Below are 24,097 nucleotides of genomic sequence, written 5' to 3'. Positions count from 1 at the left end.
ATGGAGACCAAGGTTCAGGTGGAAGGCGTAGGGGAAATCCTTCCCCATTCCTTTTCCATACCCAAGAACCGTCTCCCCAGTCACACCTTCCTACCACTCAAGGTCTGTGCCGATTGTCACCTTCACATTGAAGGTGACACTGCTATTGGCAACTGGTAAGCACAAAATGGCAGACTCAGCCTAGTGAGTGGCCTCTTCTCTGGACAACTGCCCAAGCTGAGAAGGCTGCACTAGATCTGGATTTCACTGGGACAGACAGTAAAAATGACCATGGCAGCCACCTACTGTACTACCTGCTAGGCTCCTCCCCATTAGTTTAGTGTTTCATCATCCTGAGAAAGTCTTCTTTAGATAGAAACCAGTCACAGAGCATCCCTACCTGCAACACACCTTCCAGGCAAACTGGGAGAACAGGTCAAGACTTTATTCTCTAGTTATATAAGTACCTGCATTATATTCTTGATCTTGCCTGTTGGCCCAGAAAGTCTAATGTATTTAATATCTGACCCCCTTCAAATGGCTGACCCCTGACCTAGACCATGGGAGGGACTACAGAAACAAAGAGGAAAACAAGGACTAAGGGGAAGTTGTTTTGAATTAAAAGATGTTAGATTTGGCAACAATTTAGTCCATTCAGGATTTCAGTTCATAGAAGGAAAACAACTAAAGCTTAAGTAAAATATGTGACTAGAAAGCAATGGGACTGACAATTTTTCTCAACAATCGTGTGTGACAACATGTGATTGTCTTTCAAAATGGCACCCTCAGGAAGCTCTCCATGAAATTTAACAGTGTTGCCATTGCACTAAAACATTTTGGCACTCCTCTTTTAGAATTGCTCTCTGAATTTGCAAGTTGCAAGAGATTATCTCAGAGAGGGGATGTCATGTCAAATTTTAGAATTGAAAGGACATTTGAGATCAGCCTCATTGTTTTATATTCACACACTTCCTTTAACCAAGAATGTAAATTCCCAGTTAACCACCCTTCTTTTTAGTATACTTGCTTAAGTTTGGCTCTCTTCTAAATTAATTCATTATCCTAGGATGAAAGAAATGTTTCTCTCAAGGACAGTGAAAATAATCAACCATATGTTAGAAAGTCATTTTTAAAGAGAAAATACAAAATATTCTGAGTAAAATAAATATTCCTAGCAATGGCCAATAATTTGTTTGGCTGTATAAATTTTGGCAGATTTTCCTTAAAAATCACGCTGTTCTATGACCAAGCAAAGTGCCTTGAATTCCTTAATATTAGAAATATTAGAAAGTTTTTGGACCTTATTAATTTTTTTTAAAGATTTGATTTATTTATTCATGAGAGACAGACAGAGAGGCAGAGACACAGGCAGAGGGAGAAGCAGGCTCCCTGTGGGGAGCCCGACATGAGACTCGATCCCGGGACCCGGGGGTCACACTATAAGCCAAAGGCAGACAAACAACCACTGAGCCACTCAGGCGTCCCTGGACCTTAATAACTTTTAATTACAAAATAATTGAGCCCAACCCATATTTTCTCTGAGTATTCTGCATTGCCAAATAAAATACATGTTTTATGATAAACATGAGTATTTGTCTGGATCATATGTCAGATTGATTTTTAATATAGAAGCACAAAGAGGAAATGTCACCATGATCACCCATATTATTTTAGCAATATTTTTTCTCAGTAGAAGATAAAGACTTTACTTCTTTTTCCCCCACCACCAGGATGGTAGCTAGATTTTTTTTTTCACGGAGATGTGCCACAGAGAGCAACCAAATATAACAACTCTCTTTCACAACCATGTGGAAGCAACTTGCTTCCTGCCATTTCTCCCTCTTGTGATATTCCGAAGTGAAAATGAAATACAGATACTATCAAACTGTGGCTATGACAGATGAAAAAAAAAGGATACTTCTGTTTTACTGAAGTGCATTTGTTTTCCTCCTCCATTCTACAGGAAGCATCACAAACCCACAGAGTCCCTGGGAGATGGATTTCACTGAGAGGCAGAAATGCTAACTTTGCTCAAAGATGTGTAAATGCCACGTGCCCAGATGGTCCTTTTGCCTATTCATAGGAAGAGGCTCAGAAACACACACATGCATCTTTCTTGGTCAGTCATAACAGATTTGTTCTAAATAAGCCACACTGTTTTGCAAGATGGCGGGGAACTGTCAGGCTGTATTTTAAGCACAAATGTTTCTGCCAGACAGACCCAGCGTATACCATGTGCTTCAGGAACACACACACATGCGGCATTGATCTGAGGACAGACTTCCGACCTCGTGTTGTCATTTCGTGGCTCGGATCAGTAAGTCCAAGTTGCATTTCCTGAGTTGACCTTCAATTTACTCAAGGGTGTCATGGCAATGATCAAATATATAGATGGAGAAAGATAAGTAGGTAGCTGGAGAGATGGACAGACAGTCCTTGTCCTTTGCATGATAATGTCCCTTGGCCAAATCAGAGTCTCCAGATCGCCCCTGAAGGGGTCATTGCTCTTTTCTGGAGTGGGGGGTGGAATCTAGTTGTCCCTTATCTAATTTATTTTTAGTACTCTTCCTTCCCCCCCCCCCATTAAGAAACACTTTTTACTAATGTTTTAATATAAGTAGAACTTAATAAGCAACTATTTACACTTGACATTTGTGTTACCAGGTGGATTATGGTTCTTAGAAATGTACAATTTTAAGTAGATACTCTACCGTAGATAACTTTAGTTAACAGGGATTTATTTGAAAAGATAGAAGCAACAATTTGTTATAAAAAGTAACTTTCAACGATTAATAGTAATTTTGAGCAATGGGGAACCAGGGTACTTACTTCGCTGAATTGGTGACCAGATGGGAGAGAGCCCGGGGACTTCTACCTTCAGGTACCATGAGGCTGCCTGGTGGCTCCCTCCAGGTTTGCCCTGCCAGGCGTGAGGTGGATGGGCTGGCTGAAGGCATGTCACAGGAAGACGTGACGGCAGGTCAGGAGTGAGTGCAAGTGGGCATTGCACTGGGGAGGAGGGAAAGGCTCGTTGCTCGGTGCAGTTAATAATTACTTAACTAACTAATTAATTAATTAACTAGTTCCTTATATCCCATCTTAGTCTGAACAGAATTAGCAGGAGCTGACAGAGATACATCACCATCGGACTTGAGGGTAAATAAGAGAAGAAGATGAACTAGGGGAAGAGAGGGTAAAACAAAGTCCAAAGTAAAGATTGTGCCCAAGATTGCTCTAAGAATTTTGTCAGCTCCGTCTTGCAATTTTCACTTCATGCCTTCTAGCAGCCAGACAAGAGAAACAAGATCAGCTGCAAGTTTCTTGGTTTCCAACCGGTAAAAAGACACTGATTGCTTGGGTTAATTCCAGGTGTTTCTGATACGAAGTCTCAGATTTTTCTCCTGGTCCTCATAAGAGGACCCCGCAATGTAATGAGCAATGTCTGACAGCATGCTGGTGGTAAGAACCAGTTTTGTTAGATTTCTAAAAAATAAACATTCTCAAATTTAATAGAGGGATAATCCTACAGTACAGTTCAGCAAAAGCAATTCTACTCCAAACTTCAATGTCTCATTATTTAGAAAGAAACTTAAGTGTCTGGACGAATGGATGAACACACATGTTTTAGACAATTCCCATAAATATTATTTCTATGACCTATGACCAAGTTTCTATAATTTTCTAACAAAAGACTGAAGTGTGGATATTCTGTTTGTAATTAAAGGCGGATTTATATGCAATTGACATCAGGCAAAGATAGGGGAAGGGTTCAACACCTTTCATAAACTTAGGTGATAGCAGATAGAACATTCCCCATACATACTTGAATAAATACCATTTACTGTCGTGGCCCAGATTTTCACTAGCAAACAGCATCACAAGGACAAATGGCCATTTGGAACTTCAGTTTCAAAAATACCCTTAACATGTTTTGACTGTTTCAAAGAAAATGTACAATATGACCAATGAAACCATTTCTATTATGTCCCTGCAATTGACATGGTGGGATTAAAAACCAGGAATCAAAATTTGGAAATGTTGAGTATACAGGGCAGAAATTAAAATATGACATCTTAATAAATTATTTTAAAACCAATCAGGAAATTCAGCAGTATATTTGCAGCCTGTAATGCTAATATCAAGCCAGGCCTAAGGCATTTCCTGGGGGATTAATGACCAGAGGGAATTAATGGTCCTTGGCTTCACCTCAGGCCATCCACTTTCCCAGCCGGTCATTAATCCTAAGAAATGTCTTGAGCCTCAATCATTACAGCTTAATTGAGATGTCATGAAAAGGGTTAAAGAAGTTTTGACTACTTTACTACATGAATACCAGCAGTGAAAAAATGCATTTAGAATCCCTGTTTAAAAGACATGTAATTGCCTCGGATTCTTTATATTATCATAACTCTTCAAAATTGATTGGTTTTAGGTTTATGGAAAAATATGCAAATTTACAGGGGATATGACACACATTTCTCATCGTGGGAATAAAAGTAGTTCACACAGAATTCATTTGATTGAGTTTGATTACTGAACAAAATCTAATTATTTTAGATACACGATCAGACTTTTCTGGAGATGCATATTGCAGGAAAGAAGTATTTGGCACGTTGATTGTTTGTCAGTGCGAATGTGTCATGTTAAACAATGCTTACTCAGGGGGTCCGTCCTTTCTAGGAAGCATTGCTACCAAGAACTACACTCAAAGAAGCACAGCGATCAGGAACTACTTATTCAAAGTAAGCAAAGCGAGAAAAAAAGGCCTTTCCTGCTTACTGGGGCTGAGCCTACAGTTAGCTCCTGTGGAGTACAGGGGAAGACCAGCAACTCTGTCTCAGTATTTGGAACTCTTATTTCCTAAACAAGGACTCAAATCAACTTACAAGGATGCTTCACTTACATACAATTTGGTGACAAAACAAGGACAGATAAAGGACAGATAATGAGAGTAGCCAATCAGAGTAAAACAACAATTAGAAAGAATCCCAATAGGGAACCACTTTTTGAGCCAAATGGGCTTCCCTCTGTAGAAAGAGAGGGGGAGGAGACACCTGGGTGGCTCAGTGGTTGAGCATCTGCCTTCAGCTGATCCCAAGGTCCTGTGATCCAGTCCTACGTCGGGCTCCCTACATGGAGCCTGCTTCTCCCTCTGCCTGTGTCTGCCTCTCTCTCTGTGTCTCTCATGAATAAATAAATAGAATCTTAAAAAGAAGAAGAAGAAGAAGAAGAAGAAGAAGAAGAAGAAGAAGAAGAAGAAGAAGAAGAAGAAGGAGGAGGAGGTGGGGAATCACTAGAACCAGATCTTAAATAAAGATCTGATTGTACTCCCTGTAGCTGTGATCCTGGCTGCCTACCAATCCAGGGGTCGGCCTGGGGGGGTGGGGGCAACTGTAAAATTCTGATCATTAATGACCAAGTCTCACCCAACAGGCTGTGTCCAGATTTCAGTAGTTTGCAAATGTTTTCACGTCTTCCATTTTGGAACCATGGCATACCCATTTTGCAAGGAACGGATATGTTCATTCTGCTATATCCTTGAACATGAGAGTGGTGATGGTGATGTGTGTGTATTTTTTGTGTGTGTGAGTGTGTGATCAAAGGACTACTGAACACTGGTTTTTCAAATTACTCTCCACAGGGGATCCCTGGGTGGCGCAGTGGTTTGGCGCCTGCCTTTGGCCCGGGCGCGATCCTGGAGACCCTGGATCGAATCCCACGTCGGGCTCCCGGTGCATGGAGCCTGCTTATCCCTCTGCCTGTGTCTCTGCCTCTCTCTCTCTCTCTCTCTCTCTCTCTCTCTGTGTGTGTGTGTGTGTGACTATCATAAAAAAAAAAAAACAAATTACTCTCCACAAATCACCTCTTGTAGTGGGTCTAAGTAATACAGATATTTGCCTACTCACTCTTGGAGTATCTGTTTTCAGTAACACCATTTGGGAAGTTTTCAGAATTTTAAATATATGTAGTTGGATATGAGTGGGATTTTAAAAATTATTATTATTATTATTATAGCCTTTAAACTACTAACTTGGACCTAAAGCTACAGACAAAGAAATTCTATGTGTCCCCTGTTCTGAAGAGAGCTGGCAATAGTACAGGCTAGCCCACTCTCCCTCAGAGTTTAATATTTATTGGCCTATGGGCTAATTTTCATATCTCCATCCAACTGTTAGTACCCAAATTCCATTCCAGACTATTAAAAAATAAAAGGTAGGAAAAAAAAAAGCAGAGGAAGAGTCAGGGAGATCTGGGTCATCAAGAATGCTGTGATCCCCACAAGTCTAAGCCAGAGAAAGTCTATCCAAGGGAATCATCACCAAACAGATCGAAGATCCCTGCTAGGCTGCATTTCCCTTCATCTGACATCTGCTTGGCCAGTGAACTTGCTGATCCACTCTGAGTCTGAACAAAAGCAAAGAAAACCGGGGAGAAGGTGGTGGTGCACACAGAAAAATCTTACCACTGAGGTGTGGTAAGAATGTAGAAGCTTCTTTTTGGGCTAAGGGATGCTTTGAAGGAGCCAGGCTTCAGCTGCCCTGGTAGTGTCCAGGCCATGAGGGAGTTTACCTAAGATTGTGGGGTGATATGCTGATGGCAGGTGCACACACATCCACACACTTGGGTGGAGCCAGCTGGTGATGTGAGAAATGAAAGCTTTGGCTCAGATAGAAGACGAGAATTCTCTACTGGTCAAGATTGGACTTTGAATACATGAAAAGGACAAGGAAACAATGGGATCTTTCCAGACTGCTTAACTAATGTGAAGAGAGATTCAACAATATTTCATACTTCTAGCTCGGAGTTTAACAGATCTGGTACTCACATAATAGATCAAGGTACGCCTCATGATAGCCTCTCCTTGTGTTCTAGACACCTATCCCTCTGTAACTCGTCAAGTCATCGGTTCTTTTATTAACAGAACAATGAGATTGTGGAATCAGAAAGCCAGACAATTTATTAAAAGATTTGTCTCATATCCTTTGTCTAGAAGAGTCATTTGGTGGTCTTTATTTAATCCTTAGCACATTTACCAGTATAGAGAAAATCCAGGAGTAGAATTAATTTAAGCTATAAGAAATGAAATTATCAAAGGCATTAATTATTAATATTATTAGTTATTAATTATTGAAGTCATTAATCTTGATCTTTCAGGTGCTCAAGCTAGAACGTTAGTCATTTTTAAATATTCTTTCTTCTGTCATTCTTCATATCCAATATATCAATAAATCCTATGATTGCATAATCTAACCACTTTTTTCTTGACTTTGTTGTTATCATTCTGGTCTAAACCACTGGTGTTTCTCTCTTGGATTTCTGCAAGAGACACTTAACTGGTCTCCCTGCTTTTACTTTTGCCCTCCTGCAGTGTATTTCCATCCAGCAGCCAGAGCAGTCAAGAAAACCTAGTAAGATCCTGACACTTCTCTTGTTAGAATTCTCTCGTGTCTTTTTATTACATCCAAAGTAAAGGCCAAAGTCCTTACAATGGCCTTCAAGATCCTACAGGATTTGTATACTTGTCTCCCAATTTCTCTGACATGACTCCTATGACTCCCTCCTTGTAGTGACCTCCTGCTCCAATGCTACGTATTCTGAAAACAATAAGATCTAATATTTATCTAGCACCTACTAGATACACCCTGAGTACTTACCTGATACCATACAGCTAGTAAGTGGCAGAGGTGAGAGTTTTGTCTCAAGCAGACTGAGCCCAGAGCCTCAATATGCTGAATCTTGACACCATATTGCCACCCCGTAGGTATCTGTGAGGATGGTGTGTCTCTAAATAGTCAGCATTTCATCACAATTAAAATAGGATTTTGGAGTTAAGTGGAACAAGGTTCATACCCTGGTCCTTCCTCTCCTTAGCAATGTGACCTTAGCAAATTAGTTAACTTCCCTGTACTTCAATTTCCTTATCTGAGAAATGAGGATAAGAATTCCCTTACAGGATTATTGCAAGGGTTAAGTAAGCATACAAAAAATATATTCCCACAGTTTGGCTATTGTGGACATGGCTGCTAGAAACATCGGGGTGCAGGTGTCCCGGCGTTTCATTGCATCTGAATCTTTGGGGTAAATCCCTAACAGTGCAATTGCTGGGTCGTAGGGCAGGTCTATTTTTAACTCTTTGAGGAACCTCCACACAGTTTTCCAGAGTGGCTGCACCAGTTCGCATTCCCACCAACAGTGTAAGAGGGTTCCCTTTTCTCCGCATCCTCTCCAACATTTGTTGTTTCCTGCCTTGTTAATTTCCCCCATTCTCACTGGTGTGAGGTGGGATCTCATGGTGGTTTGGATTTGTATTTCCCTGATGGCAAGTGATGCAGAGCATTTTCTCACGTGCATGTTGGCCATGTCTATGTCTTCCTCTGTGAGATTTCTCTTCATGTCCTTTGCCCATTTCATGATTGGATTGTTTGTTTCTTTGCTGTTGAGTTTAATAAGTTCTTTATAGATTTTGGAAACTAGCCGGTGTCCATCGAAAGATGAATGGATAAAGAAGATGTGGTTTATGTATACAATGGAATATTACTCAGCCATTAGAAACGACAAATACCCACCATTTGCTTCAACGTGGATGGAACTGGAGGGTATTATGCTGAATGAAGTAAGTCAATCGGAGAAGGACAAACAGTGTATGTTCTCATTCATTTGGGGAATATGAATAATAGTGAAGGGGAATATAAGGGAAGGGAGAAGAAATGTGTGGGAGATATCAGAAAGGGAGACAGAACATAAAGACTCCTAACTCTGGGAAACGAACTAGGGTTGGTGGAGGGGGAGGAGGGCGGGGGGTAGGGGTGAATGGGTGACGGGCACTGAGGGGGACACTTGACGGAATGAGCACTGGGTGTTATTCTGTATGTTGGTAAAATGAACACCAATAAAAATTAATTTATTAAAAAATAAAAAAAATAAAAAAAACAAAAAACAAAAAATATATTCCCTTGCAATCCAAGACAAAGAGTATGTGTTGGAAGAATTTTAAATTATTATATGTATTTAAATATGTATTTCCAAAGAAAATTAATTTTCTCATCCACCAGGCTCTTACAATGCTTCAAATTTAGACATTTGAGAATCCATATTAAAATGGCTTATGCTCATATTAAAGATTTGTAGACAGTTGAGTGCATCTACCACATTGTCAAACTGAAGGTCAGAAGAGAGGAGTGGTTATTTTATTTGTAACTCTTCAAAGGCTGTTCAAGACTACAAACTTCTCATTTTACTCATTCAGACTTTTTTTTCCCTACAATAATAGTTTAGGGATGCCTGGGGGCTCAGGGCATGGTCCAAGGGTCCCAGGATCGAGTCCCATGTCAGGATCCCTGCATGGAGCCTGCTTCTCTCTCTGCCTATCTCTCTGCCTCTCTCTCTGTGTGTCTCTCATGAATAAATAAATAAAATCTTAAAAATAAATAAATAAAATAATAGTTTACATTAAAGCTGACAAACATATGCTAACGTTTTATCTAGATGCAAATTAAAGGTGACAAGTTATAATCTGGAATACCATAAAGTTTATAATGGAAGTGGCAACTGAGCCTCAAATAGAGCATTACAAACCCAAATCTATGTTTCCTTTTTTTATTGTTTTTTTTTAAGATGTTATTTATTTATTTATGAGAGACACAGAGAGAGAGAGGCAGAGACACAGGCAGAGGGAAAAGCAGGCTCCATGCAGGGAGCCCAACGTGGGACTCGATCCCGGGGGCTCCATGATCATGCCCTGAGTCGAAGGTGGGTGCTCAACCACTGAGCTACCCAGGTGTCCCCTATGTTTTCCTTAGAAAAGAAAAAGTGGTTACCAGGGCTACACAGGAGGCTAGCGTGGGTCTCTGCATCTGAATATTATTATTACAGCTCAACATTTGTCATGTTAGAATCAATGGGAACTAGTTTACCCTCATAAAGCATGATCTTTAAGTGATTGGAATAGGTTTTGGGGTTTTTTTGGAAAAGCCTCTTTAATTTTCATATTATATCAATACTAGAGTTTTTTCAGTTGGTGTTTGTTGCACTAGCTTGCCAAAAAGACCAATTTCAGATTTATAGGTGGTCCTTTGCACACCTTGAAATCTCTATAGACCTTGAACACGTTGTGGGTCCTCAGTAATATTTGTGGATTAATTAGTTGGCTCATTAATTAGTGATACAATGGTGTACAGAAATGTTAGTGTTTCTGTCTCCAAATGTCTAATATTCCCACACACACACCTGTCCCACTGTTTTAAGTCCTCAACATATATTTACATGAAAGCCTTCAGAAGTAGACAGTAATATTATTTCAATTTTATCACTCATTTTTGAAAAATTTACTTCATTTTTCAAGTGGAGCTATGAAGATAGAGGGGAAGTGGGTGACATTTCTATATCACATGATCAATATATGTCTAGGCTGAGATTTGAATCTTGAAAGTCAGACACCAGAGACCACCCCCAACGACTGCATCATGATGGCAAAGCACCACAGAAACACATGTGTTGTGCCCGAACATCAGGGCCCATATGTACTTTGACAAATATGTCCCTAAGCATCTACCAATACCCCTAATGCCTGCTGTCACAAATACGGGACTTGGTGTGGTGATGCCTCTTGATCCTTTGCTTTGTGTCAACACTGCCCCTATGTCTATGCCCCACATGACCCCCTCTACTGGACTATTTTTATATTCCTTCCCGTCCCCAACAATTCCTGGAAATCTCTTTAGCATTAAAGCTGCCTCTTCATTTTATCACATGACTTGATGAAATCAGAGTATTATAACTTTTTGTTTCCTTCACTGTCCTTTGTGAAAGTGTAGTTACATAGGATTATATCTTTATACAGTTATCAAATTATATTTACTAAATACCAGTATTACTTATAGCTATTATTCAAATCTTTAAGGATTTGAAGGGATTATCCAACTCTCTGAAGGGCCTGAAATCCCATTTGTTTAAAATGTAGCAATGGGATATATTTCCATAGCACCATTCTTTGAGAGCTCTATAACTCACGCCCATGATCCTTAAAATACCCCTGCTTAGTACGACTAGCAATATTTACTTTTGCTTCTGTACAACAGAGATAATGAGGCAAAGAAAGTAAAATTTCCTTTCTTATACAGGTTGCCCCCACTGTTCCAATGTAGAGCGTGCCTATTAAACCTTCATAAGCTGAACGGTGTGAAGGGAAGAAGCAATTATTGTTAATTTATATGGAAAATTTTTGAGCATTCCCAGACCTAAAAAATAACCTCTCTTAGGTTTTTCTGATACCTTCAGATACATCTCACTCACAGATGCACAAAACAAATTGAGATAAAGCACAGATGCTCCCAGACACAGTTTAAAGCTACGGTGGCTTGCAGCTGGACACTGAGTGCAGTCCTGGGAAGGAGCTTGGCAGGGCCACTGTCACTGCTCACGGTGTGCATTGTCTCTCTAAAGCAGTATCTCTGTTTTCACTTTTTGCCTTTAAAGTAAGAATCCTCTTTGGGTTTCTTTTGGTTAGCAAAAATAGATATTAATGTAGATCTTTCTTAAAAGCAAAGTGGTGTAACACGAACTGCCAAATAGCAGAGGATGCCTGAAGTTACTTGTGTTCTTAAACTCAAACCATTCATTTTATTATGAAGCAATTAAAAAATGTATCATCATTAGGAATAGAAAATGTTGACTGATATTTTATAGTTACAGAAAGAATAGTATCACCTTGTAAGACATCTGCTCCATAGCTACCTGCAGACAGAAGAGTGGAAATTCCTAGGGGCAATGGCCCCATAAACAGGACCAACCTGACTGTGGTGACTTAGAAGGTCCGCCCCTTTTCCCTAGTGACATAAGCAGTTTGATTAACATCCTTCATTTCTTTAGAATAATAATGGCTGATTGTCTGGCTTTAGGCTTTTTGATGGGAGCTTTTTAAAGCCAGCTTTATACTGGCACAGACTTAAATGTCATCTTTACTAAAGCAGTCTTCTGATCCCTTTCCTGGTGGTCTATTGCATTTACTCTTAACAAGGGCTAAAATGGGTTAGATCAATAGAACTTTCCTTAGAAACTACTCCTTTTAGCACAGCATCTCTTAAATGACAAAACAGCTGGTTGAAAAGTGAAAAACCCCTACTCTCAATCAACTGTTTTATTTTTTTTAAGATTTTGTTTATTTATTTATTCATGAGACACAGAGACACAGGTAGAGAGAGAAGCTGGCTCTCTGAGGGGAGCCCGATGTAGGACTCGATACCAAGACCTCAGGATCATACCCTGAGCCAAAGGCAAGCGCTCAGTGGCTGAGCCACCCAGACATTTCAATCAACTGTTTTATTTAGGTGATTTCAAATAACTAGTTGTGTGGGTTGATTAACAATTTTCTTCAACAAATTAAGTGGAAGTATAAATAGAATGAAGTATTAGCTCAGCTCAAGTTGGGTTTAGAATTTTTTGATTAGGAACATACATTGTATTGTAATTTGAGCAAGTCATCTAGTCATCTATTTGGTCTCAAGTGCTCCCACATGAATAGTTGGGTTCCATTTGCTTAGTTGGTACAACAAATTTTGCAGTTTTAGTTTTTGATTTGCAATTTTATTCTTCTCCACTCATTGCAATTGGCCAGATTGCTCTTGGTATTTTATCTTCTTAATTCTTCCTTTTTTTCCAGTTCTTATGATTTGGAATATTTTCATGTGCTTAATTTTCCAGTGTATTCACAGGAAGCTTTACTAGAGATTAAGGTTTGGTTGTCATTCTTGTTGTTTTTACTGGCATCACTGTGCAAACTTGATGGGTTCTTTTTTCTGTATTCTATATTACTTAGCTGCAAATCAGCTGATAAAGCAGATGTTTGATGTTAGTGGTTTTTAAAAAGCAATTCTCACTTAAAGGAGTGTTTTATTTTATTTTTAATTTTTAAAAAGATTTATTTACCCATTTGAGGTAGGGAGGAGAGGAGCAGAAGGAAAGAATCTTCAAGCAGATTTCCTTCCCATTGACTGTGGAGCCCAACTCAGGGCTCTATCCCACAACTCATGAGATCATGACTGACTTGAAACCAAAAGACAGACACCTAACCGACTGAGCCACCCACATGCTCCAGAAGTGTTTTTTTTTAATATAAAATGAAAAAAAATGGAATAAGATATTTATCCCTTTCTAACATTTCTCAATTATAGCCTTTTTTCTATGGAAATTTATATATTAAAGTTTAATGCTTTAGATAATATTGTTCCTTCATTATTTTAACAAGGATGAATTTGATGGATCAGAGTGCTTAATTCTGATAAGTAAGCATATTAGTTTGTCTCTCTGTTTCTGTTGTTCAAAGAAAGTCCTCCTGAACCATTCTTTAATTCAACAATCCTCAAGTTCGTTGAATATGTTTAAGTGCACAAACATTTTGCAGTTTATTTTGGTTTATTATTACTTTGTAATTTAATTAAAGGAAAAATAAATAAATAACTTAATTCAAATAAATATGTTTGGTTCTTAAGTAATTTTTGTGCCAAAATTTAAGGTTCTTTTCAAAATAGGGCGACAATCTCAACTAAATTATTTATCAGATCACTTAACAATGAAATAGCTGGGAGAAATTATATTTACGTTTTTAAAGGCACATATTAAATTGTGAGTTTCTTTAGCAGCAAGGTGGTACACAATGGCATATTCATGAGTCGTCACAATGACAAAATAATGGAATTTATGTCTTCCCTCCATGCAAGTAGCAAAATTTGCTAGTCTGAAATGTACTAGTTAAACTTAAACACCATATACCACCTATATACTTAATTTAGACTCTAACCATAAGTACCCAAATTTCCCAAGGCATGCAAAATCTAACAATCAGTAGAAAAAACTCACAGAGGTCAACAAGCTTGAGTTCTAGTTAGCATTCTTAGAGCAAGACAAGAATGTAAACCAGAATTTTATTTTGTTATTAAAATTTAATCACTTGAAAATAAGACATTCCTATGGCAAAGGATTAGTGTTGGATGTAATCACTAATTGTTTTCTATATGAACAGTGGTATAAATATGCTACTTATACAGCTGATTGGAACATTTAAAGCTATGACAATGCCATCTCCTTATCCTTATGTAACGAGGAGAAGCCTATCACAATCTTCCAAACTTGAAGGGAAATTCACATTGCTTTTTCCCCTTGTAAATTATTTTACTTAAAATTGAAAACCAGAATGACAGCTCAAGCCAACCAATATATTAACTCTTTGTACTAAACCAAAAACTAACAAAATATCTTCTACTTATTTTTTTTATTTTTTACTTTTAAGGATCTTATTTATTTGAGAGAGAATGAGCGAGTGAGTGAGAAAACACAAGCAGGGGGAGCAGCAGACACAGAGGGAGAAGCAGACTCCTCACTAAGCAGGAAGCCCGATGCAGGGCTCAATCCCAGGACCCCGGGATCTTTCCTGAGGTGAAGGCAGACACTTATCTGACCGAGCCACTTAGGCACCCAAAATGGCTTCCACTTAAATACACATAAGATTTCATATCTACCCACAGAACTCCTGGTCAAGAAGCTACGGGAATTAACTTCTGCAGAAAATTGCTTTTTTTCTCCTCAACTTGCGGTTCTCTGTGTTCACATGAAGGTGAGGTAACAAATGTAAAACCAAATGTGGAACAAATGGTAAAACCCCAGGTGGCTAGAACATGGACATTCTGTGCTACAGGGGTTCATTCAACAATAATTCAGCCTTAACATTTCAACATCAATAAATGAGGTTACCAAAATTCTACAGACAACATTATGAGGTTTCTTTATTTGTTGTTATTTAGGTTCCAGGAAAATCTATGACAAAGATACAAAGTGATATACAATATAAATTACTGCTGATACTAACGAATATTTACAAATCTTTCAAAATTCTTGACACTAGAATTTTATAAAGAAGAAACAGTAAGTCCAACCCTATCTATCTGTTGTGTTTAGTTGAGTTTGAGTGTGGTGCTGTTCTAAGGGCTTTACAGAAGTTAGGCTGAGAACACAGGACTTGACTCCCTTTTAGAGGAACGTCTTGTTTCCCAGGAGTTTAGAGAGTCTTCCTGCCCAAAGGAAATTGCCTCAACCAAGTAGAGCACCTTTACTGTCTTCTCTTATATGCAATTTTTTCTGAGTATAAAATTAGTGACTACTGTTACCATTTTGGAAGATGCTTTCTTCTTTCTTCTTCATTCTTTTTCACTCTCCTGTTTTCTTCTTTTTCCTTCTTCCCAGCCACCGATTTTCCCTCTTTTCCTCTTCTTTTACATCTCTACATATAATGGTCTCTTGTTAACTTCCTGAAGCATTTACAAAATTTTGTTTACATGTTTTGTTTTGATTTTGGGGGGCATATTTTTAAATGTTGCATAATAGTCTGTCAAGTAATTAGTTTACTTTGTTCCAGATACTAGAACCATCTCTCAGTAGCAATTGCACTTTGTGATCTTGGGGTGCATATCGGTGACAGAAAAAATGCTGCATTAAGAATCTTCAGGGATTTTTGTGATCACATGATGATTGCTGGACCGTGGGAATTAGGCTATGGAGAGCTCCTAGCTCATTCTCAACTAATGGGGATGCCATGGCTATATCTTAGAAATGTACCCAATGACTTTCGGGACATTGCATCTACCTGTTTGAAAAAGGTTGGGAGTGTCTTTGAACAACGAAGAATTTTGTGGAGTCAAAGAATAAAGTGGTTTCTGTCATTATACTGAAGTCAAATTTGGATAGAAGAGTGTGCATAGATATTGAGTAGCCATGTTTGGCCATAATGATTATTACACTACTGTCTTTTAGCTTTAAACTCATACATCTGTATTGTGTTTTTTTGACACTGAGGTTGAACTCGTGTATACTTTGCCAGTTGGTCTCCATGATATTTTGTCAGAAAGAGGCCCTAGAGAGAATCCTGAAGGCTGAATGAATTCAAAAGGACTTGGGCTTTCTTGTTTGCACCCAAATCCAGTCAGGTGATAGCTCTTTATCCTGGCAATGACAACTGATCCCACAAGTAGCCGTTCACTGCAGCCTGCAATTTTTCTGTGCTATTTAAAATCAGCCTCAGTACATTCCTTTCAGAAAACTCAGAATCAGCCAGACCGCGCTTCAGCCTCAGAAGTCCGAGTCCCCGCTCTGCAGGCTCTCCTCTGGGCCTCTGAGCTTCATTGACCCCCTTTGCTCCCCTAACCTTGGTTTAACACACAAAGTGTCCTCCTCCTCGTGCCTTTTTCATTTTCTAATAGCCAGTTGGCAGTTCTGTCTCATTTTCTTCTGCTAAGATAACTGATGCAGTTTCTGTCTCCCTGAAAACCTCTGGCCTATTCAGCGGTGGGTGAAGATAAAGAACTATATGGCATTACTCAAGATAGCTGCATTAGAGAGGAGGCAGGGGCTAAGATAGAAACTCGAGGGGACAGAGGACAACTTGCCCTTGGGCGTAGAATAGAGTTAGCATAGCCACTGTTGAGGGAGACAGTCGGAGAGTCCTCAGGGGACCCATGTGGGAGAACTTTCAACTAGGTTACAAATGAAATTATTTTCTGGGAATCTACATCCTGGTGAGTCCATTTACAGCAGAGGAAGGATGAGGCTCTTCAGTTTGGAGGATAAGCTTTAGAAATTCTTGGTCGTTTGTGTTTGGTGGTCCTGGGTCTGGGGCACCAGATGGTCAGTGGTAATGAAGACAGAGGCCGCAAGAAAGGCCGTGTTCCCATGAGGTCAGCCCACCCAGTGAGTCCTGAGGGTAGGGACTGCGTCCAAGGAGGCTGCTCAGTATGGTGTTTTGTTCTAAATTCATTGTGTCTAAATTCATCATGCTTCATTGCATGGCAGTCTGAGGGGAATTTTAAAAAATAGGCCATATTCCCATTCCACACAAGTGTGTAGTATTCTCTCATGAGAATATCTGTTGGACTCTTTCCATCCCCAAAATACCAAGGAGCCCAAAAAGAGCGGTGGTTTTAATTGACCATCTCAACTCAAGTTTAGACAGTGAAGGTGGTGGTTTAGGCTCCTATAATACGATGACGCATGCCTTGGTAGAACTGAAAAGCACTGCACCTCTGTACAGCAGCGTTCCCAGCTGCACACTGTGGATAATCATTTCACCTTTTGGACAAATCATAACAGAGCCCCTTCAATGAAAGAATGTATTAATCTCAAGTGCAACGTAGACTAATTGCATTCACTCTGACTGCTAATGATGTATTTTGCTATATCATAAAGAAGTAATATAAAAAAAGGACATTTTTTTGTTTTTTTTAAAGGATATGATTTTAGTTTGTATTGCAGGCAGTGTGATTAAAATTTTAACATATTTTCATATGACCAGCAAGTTTTATAAATGATGTTTCCTTTAAAATGGTTTTGTTTTGGAGATTCAGATTTCCTCAGAATTTGGTTAGATTCAAGTCCCTATCTCAAAGATCAAACAAACACCTAAACAATCTATCATTCCTAATTCTATAACTTAAAAAACTTGACATTTTGTGCCAAAACCTTCATGTGTATTATTTCCATTAATCCTCACAAAAATGTGGCAAGAGAATAATTATTGATTATAAATGTCCAAAATAGACATTGGCTTATAACTCAATTTGACTCTAAGACTCATGCACTTTCTACTATACAAGCTGCTTCCCTTTAGTATATGATTCCCTTTGTGTTTGGGAAAATATAGGGAATTGTAAATGTGAAACTGATATAGTACAGAGGCTACAATGCAGGCCCCAGTGGAGCTCAAAGACTTTATAAGGCTTCTGAGATAGTAGAAGAACCGACCCAACCCAGCTCTGCTGATTCCTGATACTTTATACAGCTAGATCTGAACTTACTCCAACATGTTCATAACCACGATCTGAATGCTACTGCCAGCAATGAAGAGTTGCTGAGTTCCTTGACTGTGTCTAATTTTACCCCAGCCTCGAGTCTAAAAAGCACCAAATTTTATTATGAGATTGAATGACACAATAGGCACACTTGTATTGCTACATATCAATGTATGTATGAAAGGAAAGCTTTGTCAGTTTGTGTAAAGGTTCAGATGCAATTAGAAATCATTTCTTTTATCATGATTTCTCTTAGAAGATCTAGAGAAATTCCATTATGTATGTAACAAGAGGACTAAAAGCCCTTCTCCCTTCAGATGAAGCCTGGGAGAAGAAAAAGTCACTAATAAAGAGATCCATCAGACTGTACAAATAATCATTTCAACTTCACCTTGTCTGTGTTGCCCTGGAGCTGAGTTTGTGGGTATTTGGGCTGGAGAGATTGAATTTCTCTGGTATTCAAATATGAGAGGAATATTTTTTAATTGCTTGCTTTTGCTGTCATGGTTATTGGCCTGAAAAGGGAGAGGAGAGTGTGGAGATTGGGAGTGGCTGGGTACCATATCAGAAAATCCAATGAATGGCTTTTAAAAGACAGGATATCCACTTTTTAATCTTTTTTTTTTTTTTTTTGCATTTCTATATGTAAATTTCCTCCATCTCCCCAAAACAGTGTGGAAAACTTGATACACATACAAAGGCATGGTACTTTGGAGAAGGAAACTATGGAAATCTGGAAGAAGAAATATGTTATTTTTTCTTTTTTAAAGGATTTGTGAGAAATAAAGAAAGAACAGCCATAGCTGAACACCTAAATAAGAGATGAGTGAGGAGAATGTAAGAACACCTGGAATTCATAGAGAGATATTAAAAAAAAAGTGTGACTCCAAGCAACCTCTGTGTTATAGATATAGGTACTCAATGAATGTTTTTGATATGTATTACATTTATTGAGCATGTGTAATTCTCTAGGCACTGTTCTAAGTACCCTGCACATATCAACTTAATAAATTCACACAATAACCCTTTAAAACAGGTGTTCTTATCCTTATAACTTTACAGATTGAGGGTATTGGGATTACAACATTAAGTAATTTAACCAAGGTTGTATAATTGAAATAGCTTACAGCTTCTAAGAGGCAGCGCTAGGATTTGAACGTTAGGTGTGTGGCTCCAATAAAAAAAATGATTCAGAGAAATATTCAAAAATACACTCTATAAGTGTCAACAAATTAAATAAATGATATCACTCCATCTTCCTAAAATATCCTTCAGGTAACAAATACTTAAAAAGAAAATTATAGCTAGATGCCATGTACTTTTCAATCCTATGAACATAGCTTTCAGAAAATATTGACTTATTCTAGCAGACTGTTCTTAAGTGCATTATTGTTGGACTAAGAGCAAATTCATGTGTCCATTATTGGCATGAGCAGACTCAAAGAAGCTGCACCTCCTGAGCCTGTGTAATAGTGGCAGAGGGATTAGTGTGAGATCCCCAAGGAGAAGATCAACCTTGATGAACCAGAGATGGAACAGTCAGGGTTGATGCTCTTTCCAATGTGAGATTCTCTAGCCATTTTGGAAGGTCTGGATTCAATTGTATTTAGAGGAATGTTATTATAAAGTCTCTGTCTTCAACACAACAGTTACAGAGCTGTATTTTTTTATTCTTTTTTTTTAAATTTTATTTATTTATGATAGTCACAGAGAGAGAGAGAGAGAGAGAGAGAGAGAGAGAGAGAGAGGCAGAGACACAGGCAGAGGGAGAAGCAGGCTCCATGCACCGGGAGCCCGATGTGGGATTCGATCCCGGGTCTCCAGGATCGCGCCCTGGGCCAAAGGCAGGCGCCAAACCGCTGCGCCACCCAGGGATCCTTTTTTTTTATTCTTGAGGGTTAAACTTCAGAGGAAAGAAAAAGGAATCAGTACACATACTGCAGGGTCCATGCTTCTTTGAGGGTGCCTGAGACTCCAAATGCCCATTTTGCTGCTCTTGCAGTTGTCCTTTCTAAGTCATCCATTGACAATCTGTGATTTGTGATCATGGCATAATCTGTTTGTGTGAATTTAACTCTGTATGCGTTTATTTGGTTTCACATAGGTCAGCTAGGTGACTTTGTGAACTGAATAGATGACCACTTCATTGAGCAACATACTCGTGGGAGCATCAGAGTGATTCTATTTCTATATTCCTCCCACTTCCAACACTCTCCTAAATTCTCACTGGCACACAAACTGCCTTTCATTTTATCATGGCTTGATAAAACCTTAGTATAGCTTTCATTCACTTACTACCCTCTTTCAAGTCATTTTTGAAAACTACTTTACTGTTGGTATACAAGTATAATTACAGAGTTCTTCCATATAGTGAATGACTGCTTGTCTCTGTCCATTGATTAGTACTAGTTCTAACCTTTGAGGCAGTCAGGATAACATGGACTATTTTCTTTTTCACATAACAATCTTTTGAAAGGTTGAATCCTTAAAATCATATATTCACTAGTCACTTCTCTAGTTTTTCTTTTCTATAAGCTAAAATACACAGCTCTTTCAGCCATTTTTTCTTTGACACAATTTACTAGAACATAAACCATCTTATTTAGTTTATTCTGAACATTTGGTAATTCTTTATGTTATTCATCTATTGTAAAGTCCTGGAGAGTACACGTACCTTCAGGCATGACCACCTGACTGATGTTATGTGTGAGAGGATTGTTACCTGCCTTGATACGGATATTAGATACTAACATAGCCACATAGCCTACAAGTTCATGATTTTTTCCCTTCTCTTTTTTTCATACAAGCTAATCACATTATTGGTTATTACTGACATTCTTGTTTGTAAAAACTGGATCTTGTATATGTAAGCATTTACAAGAAAGTCAGCTCTCATTCACTGTGAACATTTAAAACAATGTACACAATGGATTTAATATTGGTTCTTCTTAACTCCAATTGGTCAATTTTAATCCATTGTTCTGGATTGAGGCAGCACCAGAGGATTGTGAAAACTAATTTGGGTGAGATAATTCCTATGTTGGAAGTCCAGCTGAGCAAGAGGGATGAAATGTCTTTAAATGTTTCTTGAAAATCCTGGTTATCCATCTAAGACACCCAAAAGTCTTCATCTTGGAGTTTAGAACCCTCCCACCTCATTTTCACTCTACAAAGATTAAAACTAAGTAGTCACAAGGCCCTCAGGGGAGAAAGAATTTGGAGGCTGAGTACTATCAAATTAGAGTAGAGGACAAAGTTCATATAATTTCAACAGTTTCAGAAAATGCATTTGACAAAATCCTACACTCTTACATGATAAAAATACATTTATTTTTGTAGAAATTGAAGAAAACTTCCTCGACCCCATAAAGAGTATTTACAGAAAACCCATAGCTAACATTATATTTAATGCTGAAAGACTGAAGTTTTCTAAGATCAGAAATAAGACAAGGATGTCCAATATCTCCACTTGTATTCATTTTTGTGCTAGAAGTTCTAGCCAGTGCAATTGAGCAAGAAAAATAAATAAAATGCATCCAAATTGGAGAGGAAATGAAACTATCTCTATTTGCAGATGACATGAACTCATATAGAAAATCCTAAAGAATCCACAGGAAAGCTATTATACCTAATACATGAGTTCAGCAACCTGGCAGGATATAAAATCAATATACAAAAATTAATTGTATTTCTATACACTGGCACTGAACAATCTGAAAATGAAATCATTCCATTTGCAATACCATCAAAAATAAAACCTCAGGAATATATTTAACAACAACAAGAACAACAACAAAAGTACATGAGTTGAACATACCAAAAACTACAAAACATAATTGAAAGAAATTAAAAGGGACCTAAAAAAATACAAAGATAGGCCTTGGTTTGCATGGTCCCAGATTATCAGAGCCAAGAGGAATCCCCCTCAAGTACTAGCCATGAGCACCCCAGCCCTAGGAGTTGCAGCTGTCCCTAGCCCGCATTCAGAGAACAAAGAAGACAAAAACTGAAGGAATATATATTGAAAAACCTTTTTTTGCATACAAATAGGAAAATCACACATCCAGTAGTAGAGACCAGAGAGTGATGAACTCTGAAGGTCAGGTCCAGGAAGAGACAAAAGTTTTGAAATTTAAAACAAAAATATCTGGTAAAGAAAAAATGTCAGTAGACCTCCTGGGAACAAAAATAATATAACAGTGGGGGAAATGGTATTCCTTTAAGACTTTATAATGAATTAAGCAATTCAACAGTAACAATTGACACCCATAATTTTGAGGATAAATGGGACAGTTGGTGCCAATTAAAGATGACCCTCAAAATCAACACATGACATTACGCCAAGTATTTCATCTTAAAAACAACAGTAAAAAGAGACAAATATCTACAGAAAAACCAGAGCAAGATGCTAACATGTCCAAGAAGCTTGCACTTGGGTCTTACCATGGCTAAATTGTTTAGTCTAAGATTAATTCATTTAGAAAGTCAGAGATGAGAGTTCTGCAATAATGAAGACATTTCAGCTCCTGTCCCCAAAGCCCCAGAGCCTCTACCCACAGACACCCACAGTGTGACAGTGAGAAGTGAGAGAGCCCCAAACATGATGACCACCACTAGACTTGTGAGCGCTACCTCTCAGGACTGACAGCTGCTGTGGGTCCTATCAGAAGTCACCACAACAGTGCTCAGAATGCTGCAAAATAAGGCATCAGGAGAACCACTGCCAATGTTACATTCCAAAAAGGGCCTCGGGAGAAAGAATTACTACAACCAAACATGGTTTCATCTAGTGCCAAAACCAGTTCTCAGGATGCATGGAGAAAGAAGGTACTGTCAAGAAGCCTGACATCTGAAATTATAGCCAGGCCTGCTTCATCTTCTAACACCAAAATGATACAGAAGTCAAAAAGGATTGACCCTTGAAGACACACTGTAGCAAAAGCAACTATTGATAAATCAGCTCAGCCCAATGAAACAGTAGAAGAAAGAAAAGAAAAAGCTCCTTTGAGTGAGTGGAAAGCTGGCAAAAGAAAAGTGCTGAAAAGGCCTTCTAGCTCAGTAGTACCCAGCCTGAGCCTGACCGGCTAAATGAATACTTAGTTGAGTCCTTTTGGACTACCATGGTAGGAGAAGATGAGCAAAGATTATTTACTGAAAAAGTAAACAAACTTCTTCTGAATGCCTAAACTTGATTGATGAGGGGAGCCCAAAAGAAGAAATATTGGTCATACTTAATAACCAGATACCAAAACCAAAAATTGGATATGCCATGCATGTATTGAACCTCTCACCTTCTCAACAAATAGTATTGGGAAAACTCGGTAGTCATGTGAAAAAGAATGGAGTTGGACCACACACCAAAAATAAAATTAACCCAAAACTAGCTAAAGACCTAGATTTAAGAGAACCTATAAGTTAAAGCACTTATAAAATTTTTAAAAGAAGATGTAGGTGTGGGGCACCTGGGTGGCTCAGTCATTTAAGTGTCTGGCTCTTGATTTTAGCTCAGGCCATGACCTCAGGGTTGTAAAATTAAGCTCTGCACTGGATATGGAGTCTGCTTAAGATTCTCTCTCTCAAAAAAAAAAAAAAGATTCTCTCTCTAAAAAATAATTTAAAATTAATAATAAAATAATAAAGAAAACGTGGGTGCAAACCTTCATGATATTGAAATAGGCATTAGTTTCTTAGTTATTACACAAAAAGCACAAGCAATGAAAGAAAAACTAGGGTAAACTGGATTGCATCAAAATAAAACTCTTTTGTGCTTTGAAAGACTATCAAGAAAGTAGATAACCCACAAAATGGGGGAGGATATTTGTCCATCATATATATTATAAGGATCTTGTATATAGAATATATGAAGAACTATTACCACTAATGTTTTCATATTTGTATATATTGCAAAATGAAGACTTCCATATTTTGGTGTTCATACTTCATAAATGTGAGTAAAGACTAAATTTAACCCAAATTGCATGAAATAAAAATAAATTAAGATAATGGGAAAAACAACACAGTAGGAAAAAGGAAAAGAGTATAGAAAACTAACCAAACTCAAAGCTGATTCTCTGAAAAAATTACTAAAATTGATTATACTTAGATAAAACTAATTAAGAGAAAACCAACAATGTCAGGAATGAAAAAAGAAAATATTACTACAGATCCTACAGACATTAAAATAAAAAAGGTAATATTTTGAATATCTTTATGTCAAATTAAATAACTATGATGAAATGAGAAATTTCTTATAAAGCACTAATTTCCCTAATTGACACAGTGGAAAT

At 38.2% G+C, this 24,097-nt stretch overlaps 1 pseudogene; it reads left to right on the top strand.

The window, feature by feature from the left end:
- On the top strand, positions 1-23,229 carry LOC129498432 (cytoskeleton-associated protein 2-like; annotated as a pseudogene).
- Positions 23,230-24,097: the final 868 nt, after the last annotated feature.

This window comes from Nyctereutes procyonoides, unplaced genomic scaffold, assembly GCF_905146905.1.
Source record: "Nyctereutes procyonoides isolate TBG_1078 unplaced genomic scaffold, NYPRO_anot_genome, whole genome shotgun sequence".
Taxonomy (NCBI): Eukaryota; Metazoa; Chordata; class Mammalia; order Carnivora; family Canidae; genus Nyctereutes; species Nyctereutes procyonoides.
Note: the sequence above shows the minus strand (reverse complement) of the source record. Positions and strands in the feature narration are given on the sequence as shown.